General features: G+C 33.2%; 1 pseudogene; it reads right to left on the reverse strand.

Moving 5' to 3' along the window:
- Nucleotides 1-776: 776 nt before the first annotated feature.
- Nucleotides 777-5,627, reverse strand: LOC121495184 (annotated as a pseudogene).
- Between the last annotated feature and the right edge of the window lie 9,482 nt (nucleotides 5,628-15,109).

The raw sequence follows: 15,109 nt of genomic DNA on the forward strand, positions 1-15,109 counted from the left end.
ATAATAGGATCAGCCATGAATGATTTAAACAGTAATTCTGCTCATTAAATTAAACAGTTCATTTCCCAAATTTTATGCTTCATAGAAATTGTTTTTCTGCCTAATCAATCCTGTCATCAACTAAGCAATTAACTTGCCTATGGATATTCTGGGTGTTGATCTGTCATGAGCATTAGGTTTCCTTCCAAAAGATTAAATATTGTAGCTTTTTATTAAAAAAAAAACCCTGTATTTCTACAATTATGTTTCCTCAAAAGGAATCAATAGCAGTAAAGACTCGACCACTTATTTGGAGAGGTTTCCATAAAGTATCCTATTTAATGTTATTTTCCTTTATAAAAGAATAAAGCATTGCCTCCTTAATATCAGACTGTCAGTTTTAGAATATTCTTAACACAACCTTAAACATTTGAAGGCTACATATATTGCTGCAAAAAATGGAAGCCTGAAAGATAACAACCCTGAAGCTTGGTTGGCTATGGGTTCAGCTCTAATATTATTCACTGTTGCTTAAATTTGAAACATCGATAGAAACATTAATAAACTAACAGTGCTTATTTCTCAGGACTCTACAATATTTATATACAAATTGTCCTACTTGTTCTAAGAGGGGAAGTGTTTTCTTTACAATTCTAATTTTAAAATTTGAAAATTTCATTATTCACTAGATAGAGTCTGAAATGAAATTCAAGTTTGTTTGCTCGGGGTATTTTTTTTAGAAAATGTTTATTTTTCAACAACCTTATTTCTGTTTTGGTTGCCTCTGGAAGAGCACCTTAAGACCACTCGGTGGTTGTTCCCACCCGTTCAGTGGCCAGAGCAGTGGGAGGTGTGGCCCAGTCTCAGTGGCAGGCTGAGTGCTCCAGTCGTCAGTAGGGAATTGCTGAATAGGCACAGAGGTTACACTCATGCCTCAGATTGGGTAGCAGTAAACTCAGGAGCTGGAGCAGTCCATTCATCCTGAAATTCCTCCATGGTCACAACCTTTTCAGCAGCCACCTGCTCTTCATTTTCAATCTCTTCAGGATTTCTGCAGAAGTAGAGCTTAGGCATGACCTCCCATGGGTGTTCACAGGAAATGGTGCCAGGCATGAACAGAACTTTTCAGGCCAGCAGCCATATCAGACCCATGGAGCGAGCTCCCTTGTTGCAAGGGAGCAATGCCCACATAGCAGAGGAGAGTCTGAGTTACACAGAGCGATGGTAGGCAGGTGAACATAAAACACCTCTATGAGAGGCTGGGATCAGTAACCACCAGAAGCCTCAGCTCCCAGAAGGCTGCCTGGATCTGGCTAGTGAAGTTTCCAGAGATGAAGCAACCAGCAGTGGGAGTGGCTCCAGTAGCAGCAGCAAACTTCAGCACAGCTCGCTGGCTACTATTCCTGGATGAACTGACATTGACATCAGCTGAGTTTCCAATGGCAACAATGGCAGAGGTGCCAGCAGAAGTGTCTCCTATGTTCTCTTTAGATTTATGATGCAGGTACCTTCACTTTTCCTTTAGTAGATGTACTGTTCCATGTGGAAGTCAAGGTTCATGCCACCTACGTGGGTTCCTGCTGCAAGTAATTTGAGAACATCCTCCTCCTTCATTTGCAGGACATAAGAGCTCCAGGTAAAGTTACAATAGGAATACAGAACAGCCCTGAATGGTCTCCTCCCTGGGCAGCACAGAAAGGTCAGATCTATTATGGATTATTGTACTTTGTTAATGGTATTTAATCACATTAACTTTTTTTTTTTTGAAGAGGAATATCACTGAGTTTATTTCTTTAATGTGTAGCACACTACATGGGAATAAATAACTAATAACTCTTTGAATGGAGAATGAATAGATGGATGTACTTACAGGTTTGCTTACAACAGACATGTTCTAGAGTCACAAAGAACTGCCTTTCATTATAATCAATCCATCTATTTCATATTATTGTCATATTTTAAAGTTCCTAGTATGGCTTCCATTAGCATATTATATAAAGAGAAAGAAAATGAGTCACAATCTTTAAAATTTTTTTTTAGATTTTATTTATTTATTCATGAGAGACACAGAGAAAGAGAGGCAGAGACACAGGCAGAGGGAGAAGCAGGCTCCATGCAGGGAGCCCGATATAGAACTCGATCCTGGGACTCCAGAATCATGGCCTGGATGGAAGGCAGAGGCGTAACAGCTGACCCACCCAGGTGTCCTTTTTTCTTTTTTTTCCACCCAGGTGTCCTTTAAAGATTTTTCTAAAGATAGCCATGGGATAATTATTTCTCAATTTCCATCCCTCTCCCCTGCCAAATTCCAGGTACTCATATTTCAAGCACTTACTATTATCTCAGATATTTTTTAAAGTTATTTCATTTAATCCTGAAAGGAACAGAGCATATTGTAGAAAAGCCTTGTGTCTGTGTGTGTGTGTGTATGTGTGTGTGTGAGAAGGAGAGAATTTAAGCAAATCACAAATCACATGATAGGCAAGTGGCATAGCCCAAATTAAACTGCAGAGTCATTTTATTATGAACTATGTAAGGCTATTTTCATTTTCCTCAACTATCTTTCTCTTTCTTACCTCTATTTTTAGGATTGTGAAATAATCTCCAATTTTGGATTGGTAATCTCTGCAAATTTGCTAAGTCATTTGTCTTCTAAAATCAGGAGAAAGACAAGCAAGAGACAAGACTGCAAAGGAATATGGATAGAGCTAAATTGGATTATAATAAGTTTGCACATCAATCTTGGCACATTGACAAAGAACATGGTTCCTTGTCATTGTTCAGATCTCTGGTTAATGTCACCTTCCCTAGAGTCTTCTCTGGATTATTCTATGCAACACATGTCCCCTCACTCTGTCTTCACTAAGCATATTTATACTCTTTATAATATTACTAATATTTGAGATGTTATTATTGACATATTTGATTACTGTCTGTCTTGCCCTCCAAAACCTAGCTCTTGAGGGTGTGGTCTTTGTTTCTTTTGTTCATCATTGTCTCTCCACTGGACAATATTTGGTAGAATTAAGTTGGACTAGTAATACCGTTTAATTATCATTAAATGAATTACTTACTCACTTTCAGGATCAAGCCATGTATTTTAGAGAAGCTGCATAAGGTCTCTGTGGTGGTTTTTCCACTTATTGAAAAAGGTGACTACCTCATAGTGAGTAATAAGCATTAGATGAAATTAAGTGAAGTAATGTGAACTGTGGTTATTTGTCCCTTAGGAGACCCCTCATAGAATGTTTGCTGCTATGGTCACATAAGATATTTATTTGATAAAACAATGCAGTGAAATAATAATGATGATTTATTTATGAAATGCACATGTTTATGCACAAATTTAAAGTGTGGAGAAATCAAGGATAAAAGAAGGCAAGCTAGTGGTTGATAATTATGTAGTCAAAAAAGTGATTGCCTCTTAATCTTGAGTCCACATTTCTAACTGGAATCTCTCAACTTGCTTGCTGAGGCATGGGAGTGACTAGAGACTCTATTTATACAAAAACTTTTTGGAAAAGGTAGTGGATAATACAAATGACTATGGAACTCTGGTAAACTCACCAGTTCATTTCACTTTAAACAGCCAATAGTCATTAAACAGAATGGATTTAAAGCAATGACCTAGAAATCACAGGCAGTGTGTAACCTATTACAAATCTCTTGAGCCATCCAGCCTGCCAACAATTTTTAAGCACCCTTTTGGTTTTGAAGTTGCCATGTCATAAAATAACACTTTGGAAATTACAGAGAAAAATAATGTAGAGTGTATATATGCTCTGAAACTTTAAATTTCACTATTTCACTGTAATTATCAGAGGGGAGGAATAGTAACTTAGTAAAATCCAATTGCATTTTTTTTCCAGCCAGGGGATCAGGGTTGTAGAGAGAAAAGGGTTTGTGTTTTCCCTACAACTTCTTTCCATACCCTATTCAGATCCTTCTCCTTCTCTATTTTTCAGTGCTATGTGTATCATTACAGTGGATCACGAATTAACATGTAAGTAATTGTATGATGATGATAATGATACTATGGCTTTCCCTCTCCTTCTCAGACAGCCCTGCAGATAAATTATAAGCGATCGATTCTTGTTGAAGTGAATAGATGGCCTAGTTTTGCTGCAATATTCAAGTTTTTTCCCCCTACAGTCAATTCCCAGTGTCCTAGTGATTTATCTACCTTTGCTAAATTTCGTGTTCATGTTCTTTTTACCAATGGCATGGAATTTTAATTAGCTTTTGATAAAAGGTATAAGGATACTTTCTAAACTAGGAATGAAGAAAAACTGCATTTTTTTTTCTACCTCTACATGTCAAGATTTCTGCAAGCTAGTAGAAGCTAAAAGATATATTAATTGTGCATTTTTAACTAATGATATATAGGGCTCAATGTGTGACAATGCCTTGGTTATGTCCTGGGAAATCCGAAGTTCTGTTAGGTTTCTTAGTGTAATACAATGTGTTCAAAAACAACTGAATGCCTGTTTATCATTATTTCTACCATATTATTTTAAAATAATTTTAAAGTTAGAGAAAATTTACAAAAAATTGTATAAAATAACTGAATTTTTTGCACTTATTAATTTTCAACTTGCCCACATTCACTTTATCTTATCAGAAATCACATAGTAGTTTTATAAACCCACAATACTTCAGCATACATTTCCTAAGACCAAATTATTTAATTGCATAGCTATAATCCATAGTACAATAATCAAATTCAAGAAATGTAACTTCATTTAAAAAAAAAATTTTATTTATTTATACATGAGAAACACAAAGAGAGAGGAGAGGCAGAGACACAGGCAGAGGGAGAAACAGGCTCCATGCAGGGTGCTTGACGTGGGACTCGATCCCGGATCTCCAGGATCATGGAGAAGGCTTGCTGAAGGCAGCGCCAAACTGCTGGGCCACCGGGGCTGCCCAAGAAATGTAACTTCAGTACACCTTTTGTATACTTTACATTGCATATTCCAATTCCATCAATTGTCACAGTGATGTGCTTTATAGCTATTTATTTTCTCATATAAGATTTGGTCTAGGATCAGAAATTGTATTTAGCTATCATGTCTATTTAGTTTCCTTCAAGTTGGAGCAGTTCCTTATGTCATGCTATTAAAGAATATAACCAGTAATTTTATAGAATATTCCTCAACTTAAAAACAAAACAAAACAAATAATATTCCTCAAGTTGGGTATTGCTGTCTCCCTATGAACGGATTCAAGTATGCATTATAGATTGGGACACTACAAAAATGATGATGTATCTTTTTCAGAATACTATATCCAATAGCATATAATTTCTGTTTATCTTGTATTGATGATGTCGATTTTGATAGCTTGAATTGCTTATCTATTGTTGCTTACAAAATTAGCAGCTTAAAGAATATACAACTTTATTGTAGAACAATTTCACTGGGTCAGAAGAACAGGAATGGCTCAAGTGGGTGCTCTGTTTCAGAATCTTACTTTGCTATAATCAAGATATCAGTTGATGAGCCTTTTCAGGGCTCAACTATAAAAGGATCTGTTTCAATTCCATGGGCCTCTCAGTAGGGCAGCTCAGAATACAGCACCTTGCTTCATCAAATCAGTGAGGGAGAAAGTCTATTAGCAAGATGGGTTACAAACTTACATAGTGTCATATTGCAAGTGGCATCTTCACCGTATTCTAAGAATTTAAGTAGCAATTTCTGACCTTATTCAATGAAATGAGTTTATAACAATCATGACTACCAGGAGGAGGGTATAATTGGGAGCCATCTAAGAGTCTGCCTTCTACACGGTAAGACATGCTTTCTGATTCCTTCATTGCTTAATTAGCATTTTTATTGTGCTATTAATATATTTATGAGGGGGTATTTGAGATTATGTAATATACTATTCCACAAAACCCCCTCCACTCCATAAGTTTTAGTACCCATCAATAATTCTTATAAGAATGTAATTTACTACATTAATTACAAAATAGTAATTCTCTAATTCATAATCCATTCTATATTTATTAGCACTTTATTATTGGGAATGGATTTGTTCTATTACACATTTGTTTGGCTATTGTAATCAATATGCATTTTTCTCTGACTTTCTTTAATATTTTACCTTTATCTGATTTTCAGCTATTTAATTATGACTTCCCTTTATGTGATTTTCTTTATTATAAATTCTAAACCACTTATTCTAAAATAAATGATTTCTTGAACTGCTTGAGTTTGCCCATGTATAATTTTCTTCAAATTTGAAACATTCCGGCCATCATTTTTCTTCAATGTTTTTTCTGTCCCCCACATCCAGCTTTAATGGCTTTAATTAAATCCATATTAGGCTATTGGAATAAAAGGATGTAAAATATGACAGCACATACTGAAAACATGGGAAGGAGAAGGGTAAAGAATGGGGTCAAACTTAAATGATCATCAGTTTAATGTAGACTGCTATATGCTGAAGAGGTTACATCCAAATTAATGATAACCATATATTGAAAAACACTAATAAGTATGCAAAAATAAATACAAATAAATTTAAATATATCACTAAAGAAAAGCAGCAAACCGTGAAAGAGAAAAAGACAAGAAAGGATTAGAAAAAAGAAATCTTCAGAAACAACCACAAAACAAATAGTAAAACGACAATAAATACATATCTATCAATAATTACTTTGACTATAAATGGACCAAATACTCCAATCAAAAGACATAGGGTGACAGAAGGAATGAAAAACAAGATACATTGTATGCTGGCTCATTTTAGACATACAGAAACCTGCAATTTGAACGTGAGGGCATGGAGAAATATCTGTAATGCAAATGGATATCAGAAATAAGTCCAATTAGCAATACTTCTATCAGACAGGAAGGACTTTAAAATTTTTTTTTAATTTTTTTTTTATTTATTTATGATAGGCACACAGTGAGAGAGATCCCAGGAAGGACTTTAAAATAAAGAATGTAACAAGAGACAAAGAAGGACACTATATAATCATAAAGGGGACAATTCAACAGGAAGATATAACAATTGTAAATATTTATGCATCCAATATGGAAGTACCAAAATATATAAAACAGTTAATCACAAAAATATAGGATCCAAACAATAATAATACAATTAAAGTAAGGGACTTTAACATCTCACATCAATGGACAGATCACATAAACAGAAAATCGACAAGAAAATAAAAGTTTTGAATGAAACACTAGAAAAGATGGAGTTAACAGATATATACACACATTCCATCCTAAAACAGCATAATATACATTCTTTCCACACAGGACATTCCCCAGAGTAGATCACATATTACTTCACAAAATAAGCCTCAACAAATTCAAGAAGATCAAATCATTCTATGCATATTTTCTGACCACAAAGATATAAAACTAGAAGTCAACCACAAAAAAAGTAAAAAATAAAATAAAACAAACCCCCAAACTGGGAATACCACAAATACAGGTTAAATAAGGTTATTTAATGTGGTTAAATAATGTGCTATTAAAGAATGAATGGGTAATCAGGAAATACAATACAATACAGACCCACCTCAAGAAGCAAAAACAATCTCAAATAAACCACCTAACCTTATACCTAAAGGAGCTAGAAAAAGAACAACCAACAAAACCCAAAACCAGAAAAATAAAGGAAATAATAAAGATTACAAGATAAATAAGTGATACGTAAACTAAAAACAAAACAAAACAAACAAAACAAACAAAAAACAATAGAACAATGAGACCAGGAGCTGGTTCTTTGAAAAAAAAAAAAAAAGATCAATAAAATCGATAAACCTCTAGCCAGACTTATCAAGAAAAAGGAGAAAGGACTCAAAATCACAAATGAGAGAGAACATAGAAACTACTAAAACTGAAACGGGAAGAAATAGGAACTTCAACAGACTGTTACCCAGCAAATAAATTCAATCAATAATCAAAAAACTTTCAACAAACAAAAGTTCAGGACCAGATGGCTTCACAGCAAATTCTACCAAACATTTAAAGATTTAATACTTACTCTTAAACTATTCCAAGAAGAAAGAAAGAAAGAAAGAAAGAAAGAAAGAAAGAAGAAGAAAGAAGAAAGAAAGAAAGAGAAAGAAGAAAGAAAGAAAGAAAGAAAGAAAGAAAGAAAGAAGAAAGAAAGAAAGAGAAAGAAAGAAAGAAAGAAAGAAAGAAAGAAAGAAAGAAAGAAAGAAAGAAAGAAAGAAAAGGCAGGAAAACTTCCAAATTCATTCTTTCAGGCCAGAATTACCCTGATACCAAAGTCCGATCAAAACTCTACTAAAAGAGAACTACAGGCCAATATCTCTGATGAAGATGGATGCAAAAATTCTCAATAAAATACCAGCAGACCAAATCCAACACTACATTAAAAAAATCATTCACCACAATTAAGTGTGATTTATTTCTGAGATGTGAACTATCAAACACTGATGATAGAAATTGAAGATGGCACAAAGAAATGAAAAGACATTCCATGCTCATGGATTGGAAGAACAAATATTATTATAATGTTTATACTACCCAAAACAATCCACACATTTATTGCAATCTCTACCAAAACATTTTTCACAAAACTACAACAGACAATCTCAAATGTGTTAGAACCACAGAAGACCTTGAATAGTCAAAGTAATCTTGAAAAAGGAAAGCAGTGCTGGAGGCATCACAATTCTGGACTTCAAGTTATATTACAAAGTTATAGTAATCAAAACAATATAGTACTGGCACCAAAATAGGCACACGGACCAACAGAACAGAATAGAAAGCAAAGAAATGAACCCACAACTATATGGTCAATTAGTCTTCAACAAAGCAGGAAAAAGAATAACCAATGGGAAAAAGACATTCTCTTCAATAAATGTTGTTTGGAAAACTGGAGAGCTATGTGTGAAAAGAATGAAACCAGACCACTTTCTTACACCATACACAAAAATAAATTCAAAATGGATTAAAGACCTAAATGTGAGACCTGGAACCCATAAAAATCCTAGAAGAAAACACAGGCACTAACTTCTTTGACAATGGCTATAGCCATTTTTTTCTAGATATATTTCCAAAGGGAAGGGATACAAAAGCAAAAGTAAACTGTTGGGACTACATCAGAATAAGAAGCTTCTGCACAGTGAAGGGAATAATCAGCAAAACTAAAAGACAAACTATGGAATGGGAGAAAATATTTGCAAATGACATATCTGATTGAGGCTAGTATCCAAAATATATAAAGAATTTATGAAGCTCAACACCCAAAAAATTGAGTAATCCAATTAAAAAATAGACAAAAAACATGAATAGACATTTTTCCAAAGAAGACTTTCAAAAAAGACACATGAAAAGATGCTCAGCATCAGCCATCATCAGGGAAATACAAATCAAAACTACAATGAAAAATTATGTTAGGCTATTTGGTATTGATTTACAGCTTACTGAGCCGTTGTCTGTTATTTTGAATTGTTTTCTCTTATTGCGTTTTGTATATTTTTCAAACATACTGGTATTTTATTCTGTGGTTTCAAATATACCATTTATCCTATCCAGTGTTTTTTGTTTTCTTTTTCAGCACTTGTATTTTCGATCTCCAGCATTCTATTTGAGTTTTTGAAATGTTTTTTTCTTGTTATATTTAATGTTCTCCTTTGTGTTTATTAAACAAAAAATACATTTATAGTAGATCTGAAGACTGCTCCATTACCCATGCATTATGAAATCTTTCCATTCTGACAGGTGGAAATCCAAACTAATCTCTTTGAATAATGCAAGCATGTTAGTATATTGCCCTCCCGTGATTTTTTCATTTTTCTCACATAGTTTCATCTCACACATGTGCAGATTAGTTTTCAGCCAAAAAGTTGGGGAGAATCTTTTCAGATCTCTATGAAAATACCTCTCATAAGATAGGCTAATCCACAAATTCTAGCTACCCTGCCCTTTCCAAACAATAATCTTTTTTATGTCTATCAGTAAGATCATTGGTTTAAAAAAAAAAAAAAAGATTATTGGTTTTCTTTGGAAAAGAAACTCCCTGCCCTGAACCTGAAAACTTCTAGTAGTATACTGGAACACTCAGGAGACTCAGATAATTTGTTTTTCTTCTTTCAGTTAACATACTGCTACTGTCTAAGGTCAGAAGAAAGTAAGTGCAGTTGTTTTGACAAAATCATGGCATAAGTACAAATCTTGGTATAATGTTTGTGTGTGTGTGTGTGTGTGTGTCTGTGTGTGTTATACTCATATAATGTTTTAATTTATTCCATAATAATGATCAATATTTATTGAGACAAGTACTTTTCTAACACTTCATGTATCTAAAAACTTTTGGTCCTTCCAATATCCCCATGAGATAAGGACTATTTTTAAATATTTATTTATTTTTATTGAGATAGAACGGACATATAATATTATTTTAGTATCATCTCTTGGCATCATCTCTTAATGTATTTGTTAATATTCTATTTTTGGAATATTACGTCAGTATTCATAAGTAATGTCAATCTGTTGTTTTAGTACTATCTTTGTCAGGTTTATTTATCAATTTAATTCTTGGTTCATTAGATGAATTTGGAGGTTTTTCATTTTTTTAATGCTCTGAAGTTATATAGAATCAATACTCTCTATTTTCCAAAGACTTGTTGAATTTCCTTACAACTATCTATTACTAGTGTGTTTTAAGTGGGATATTCTCTTAATAACTTTCTGTATATCTATATATGTGTAAAATTGGTCTCTTTAATCCTTTAATCTCTGCTGTGATTCATTTTGCTAAATTGTATTTGGCTAAGAAATCATCTAGTTCTTCTAGGTTTTCATATTTACTTGTATAGAGATGTACCAAGTAATAACTTCAGATTTTTAAAATTTCTTATGCATAGATATTTATTTCCCATTTGTCTATCTTATTGTATATATTTGTGCTGTCTCCCCTTTTAATCAAATTTGTCAAGGATTAGTAAACTCTGCTCAAAAAACCAACATTTCATTTATTAAGATGATCTATTTTTTTCTGTTATCTACTATTTATTATTTTTTTCATTGTGTTTCTTCTGGATTGTACTGTTCATCTTTTTCTAGCATTTTTATTCAGGAACTTATGATCACTATTTAAAATATATGCATGGATTTGATACATATTGTTTTCATCACCATTATTTTTCAGAAATTTTTCATTTGTTGTTTTTTCTTCACTCAGTATTGTTTAATGAAAGGTTTTATTGGGGCATCTGGGTGGCTCAGTTGATTAATCAGCTGCCTTCAGTTCTGGTCATGATCACAGAGGCCCAGGGTTGAGCCCCATTTTGGGCTCCCTGCTGAGAAAAGAGTCTGCTTCTCCCTCTCCTCCTTGCTCTCTCTTGTTAACTTTCTCTCTCCCTCAAATAAATAAATAAATAAAATCTTAAAAATGTTATATCTATGTTGTGAATTTTGGCTCAACCGTTTTACTAAATTGTATGTTATCATGGATTTTTCTATGTCAATTTTCCCAAGTCCATGTGGGTTTGTTTTTTTAAAACAAGAATATTTTTCTTGTATTATAATATAAAACATTTGTTTCTTTGTTTTCTTTTTTCTTCATATTTTCCAATTATATATATATAATATAGAAGTAATATATATTATATATATAGTATGTAATTTACATATCAGGTTTTTTTTGTTTGTTTGCTTTGTTTTTTGTTTGTTATCCATTTCAGTCACTTTTGATTTGATCCTTTTTAGGATATAATTTTCATTCTCTTGGTTATTTTTCCTATCAGTCTTCAAAGCCCTTTATTAAATTATTTCCATCTATATTCTCTTGGAAATTTTGTAATTTGTGTTTCATTTTAATTGTGAAATTGGTTTTATTAAAATCAATTTTTTTCTTAGGTTCAGTCAACTCATTATATTTCATGTTGCAGTTTTTAAATACAAATCCATTCTTAATTTTTGAATTTCAGATTCCATTATCTGTTTAATATTTGTTCCTGCTCTATCAAAGATTTTGAGTGTTTTTACAATTGTCTTTCATTTTGAAGTTCTTTTGTTGTGAGAAAGTTTAATCAGTTGATTTGCATTCTCTGTATGCTTAATACAGTAGCTTCATATCCAGTTGGTCTGACTTTTTCCTATTTCTGAGTATCCTATTATGTCTTCTATCCCACTCTTGCCATTTCTTTAAGAAGAACCACTGTCTTTTATATATATATATGCACATATATATATAATTTTTTAAAAGATTTTATTTATTCATGAGAGACAGAGAGAGAGAGAGAGAGAGAGAGAGAGAGAGGCAGAGACACAGGCAGAGGGAGAAGCAGGCTCCATGCAGGGAGCCTGATGTGGGATTTGATCCTGGAACTCCAGGATCATGCCCTGGGCCAAAGGCAGGTGCTAAACCACTGAGCCACCCAGGGATCCCCACCACTGTCTTTATATATCTGCTTTTCTCCTAGAAAAAAAAATGCTTTTTGAGGGTGTCACTTCTGGTCCAGTCTCTTTGAACCCCCTTTTATGTAGTTAATATTTTGACTTGTTAAATCCTAGATGTGTGATCAGTATTTTGAACTTAGTTTTAGACTTTCTCTTCCTGTGGGTGATTTTATCTGTGTTTTGTCTAAGACCTCCACTACCTTGTTTTTTGCAGTCTCTTGAGTCTCCTCTCCCTCATTCCTTTCATGCACAGTATGCACTAGTGAAATCTGGTACTTATTTCTCCATAAATAATTTCACCTGTGAAAGTCTCTGCCTCCTATTATTGTTCAGTTGTAAAGCAAGTGCTTTTATTTCATATTTCTTTTGTTTTATTTTGTTTGTTCATATTATGCTCATCTGGGAGGATGTGTCAAGAAATTCAGACTTAGGCAGCTGCTATTATCCTAGAGAAACCCTATTTATTTTTCAAGTAATTCAGCAGTGCTAAGTGGTGGGATAATAGTGCAATCATAAAATAAGCTAACATGATTGATGATATACCTTCTTCCAAATAATATTATAAGAACTTTCCATGTTTTTTCCATTTAATTCTTTTGATACTCTAAGATAAACATCATTTATCTTTTCATTTTAAAGATAAGAAAACTAAGGTTTCAATGGTAAGTGACAGAGCTGATACTTCTAAGCTCTCTATTTCTACAATGCAGATGCTCTTTTCACAACATATCAATATATAGATTTTGTTTTCAGTTCTGCTATGCATATATTTTGAGCAAACTTCTTAAATGATCTCAGTATCTTAGCTTTCTGAAAATAATAGTTAAAATCACAAATAATAAATTCTACCTCTTTGGGTTGTTGAAATGATTATATATAATATATATAGTAATAAACCATCTAGTTTGTCGCATGGTAAACCACAGGCACTTAAAGAATAGCAACTTCCTATTATCCAGTCACTGGATATAATTTAGAATGCAGTGATTTGTGCTATGAGCTGAGCACTGAAACAAAGTAAGATGTGCACACTAACTATGGTGGGTTTAGCTACGGGGTTTGGGAAAAGCTTACAGTCGAAGACAAGGTCTACCCAGTTCCAGTATTGAAGAGTGGCTGAAAATGTGTCTTCTTTTATTTAATTTTTCAACTGATGCTGATGGGATTCATTGCTTCAGTTAAGTCACCTCATAGATTTCTAAAATTCCATTTTAATACATTCACAATTTTAATAACTCAATGGCTAGTGCACATCACATATTAAAAACCTGTGAGTAACTTTTGGGCTAATGTAATTTGTATTCTCTTTAGATTACTTGGTCTAAATTGTAGCTTATAATTTTTAAAGATAGAGGGTTACTTTTGGCAATTCAACTTTAAAACTATACTATGTCTATTTTTCACAATAAACACTAGGTTAGAATTGGGTACACAGTTTGCATTTGTAGAAATTGTTTTGTAATCAAATTTTCAACTGAAAACACTTCTAAGAGGAATTTATAAGAAATTAAGATTTTAAAAGATATATTTAATGGACTATTTATTCAACCTCACATTAAAAAGCTGAGTGTGTTTTTAAATACATATTATCTATGTTCCTACACATACGCATTTTGATCATTCTCATTAAATATAATTAAATTGAATGATGTGTATAGTTAGGCACCATCTGCCAATTCCCAATGTTAATTCTCAGCTTATTAACACTTCTTGAATAAAATCCAGAGGCGGCTTTATTAGAAAGAGTACTAAAGTCAGCAAAACTAAAATCAGATCCTGACATTGCGCTTTCTTCCTAAATAAAAAGTACAATTGATTAAATCTCTCTGAGCTTTACCTTCTTATTTGGAAATAGTAATCATAATATGAACCCATGCTATTGATGGGAGAAACAAAAGTAAAGTGTCTCTCATGAAATCTGGGGAAGGCATAGTTTAGAACTTTTTAAAAATATATTAACACATGATTTCATCAAGATATTTGCAAAGAAAAAGAAAACCATCCTCAATTACATGTGTTAGACTTATATTTCTACCTTTTAAAAATGTAAATGTCTGTATGGGCTGAACTGTATCCTCCTAAATTCTATGTTGGAAGCCCCTACTCTAAGTTTCTTAGAATATAGTCATATTTAGATACAAGTTCTTTAAAGAGGTGACTGGGGTAAAATGAGATCATTAGGGTGAGACCCTAATCCAATACGTCTGGTGTCCTTAGAAGAAAAAGAAGAGACACTGAGGGCAAAAGTGAAAAGCTGGAGGACCATGTGAAAATGTTGCAAGAGGAGGGTCATCTGCAAGCTAAAGAGAAACCAACTTGCTGACAACTTGATCTTGGATTTCAGCCTCTAGAACTGTGAAAAACAAATTTCTATTGGTTTAGCCACCCTGTTTTAGTATTTTGTAATGGCAGCCCTACCACAATATTCCATTTTCCCCCATTTCTTTCCAAATACTGAAACAAAATTCCACAGAAGAAACCTTATAGAACACATAGTTTTAAGACTGTAATACTTGATAATGTATTTTTAGTTACATAAAGCTTCAGTTACCAATATGCCTTGAGTTCCTTTGCCCCATTGTTCCCAGAACAATCCCTGTGAGTAATTGCTCATTAAGAGTTGTGCAAAGGGCAAATCAAAGCATCACTAGTACAAGAAGCTCTTGCTTTAGTTGAACACTGACCTGATGTAAAGTTCACATGTGCATCTGGGAAAGAATTAATGGGAAGAAAAG

This window comes from Vulpes lagopus, chromosome 7 (genome assembly GCF_018345385.1).
Source record: "Vulpes lagopus strain Blue_001 chromosome 7, ASM1834538v1, whole genome shotgun sequence".
NCBI lineage: Eukaryota > Metazoa > Chordata > Mammalia > Carnivora > Canidae > Vulpes > Vulpes lagopus.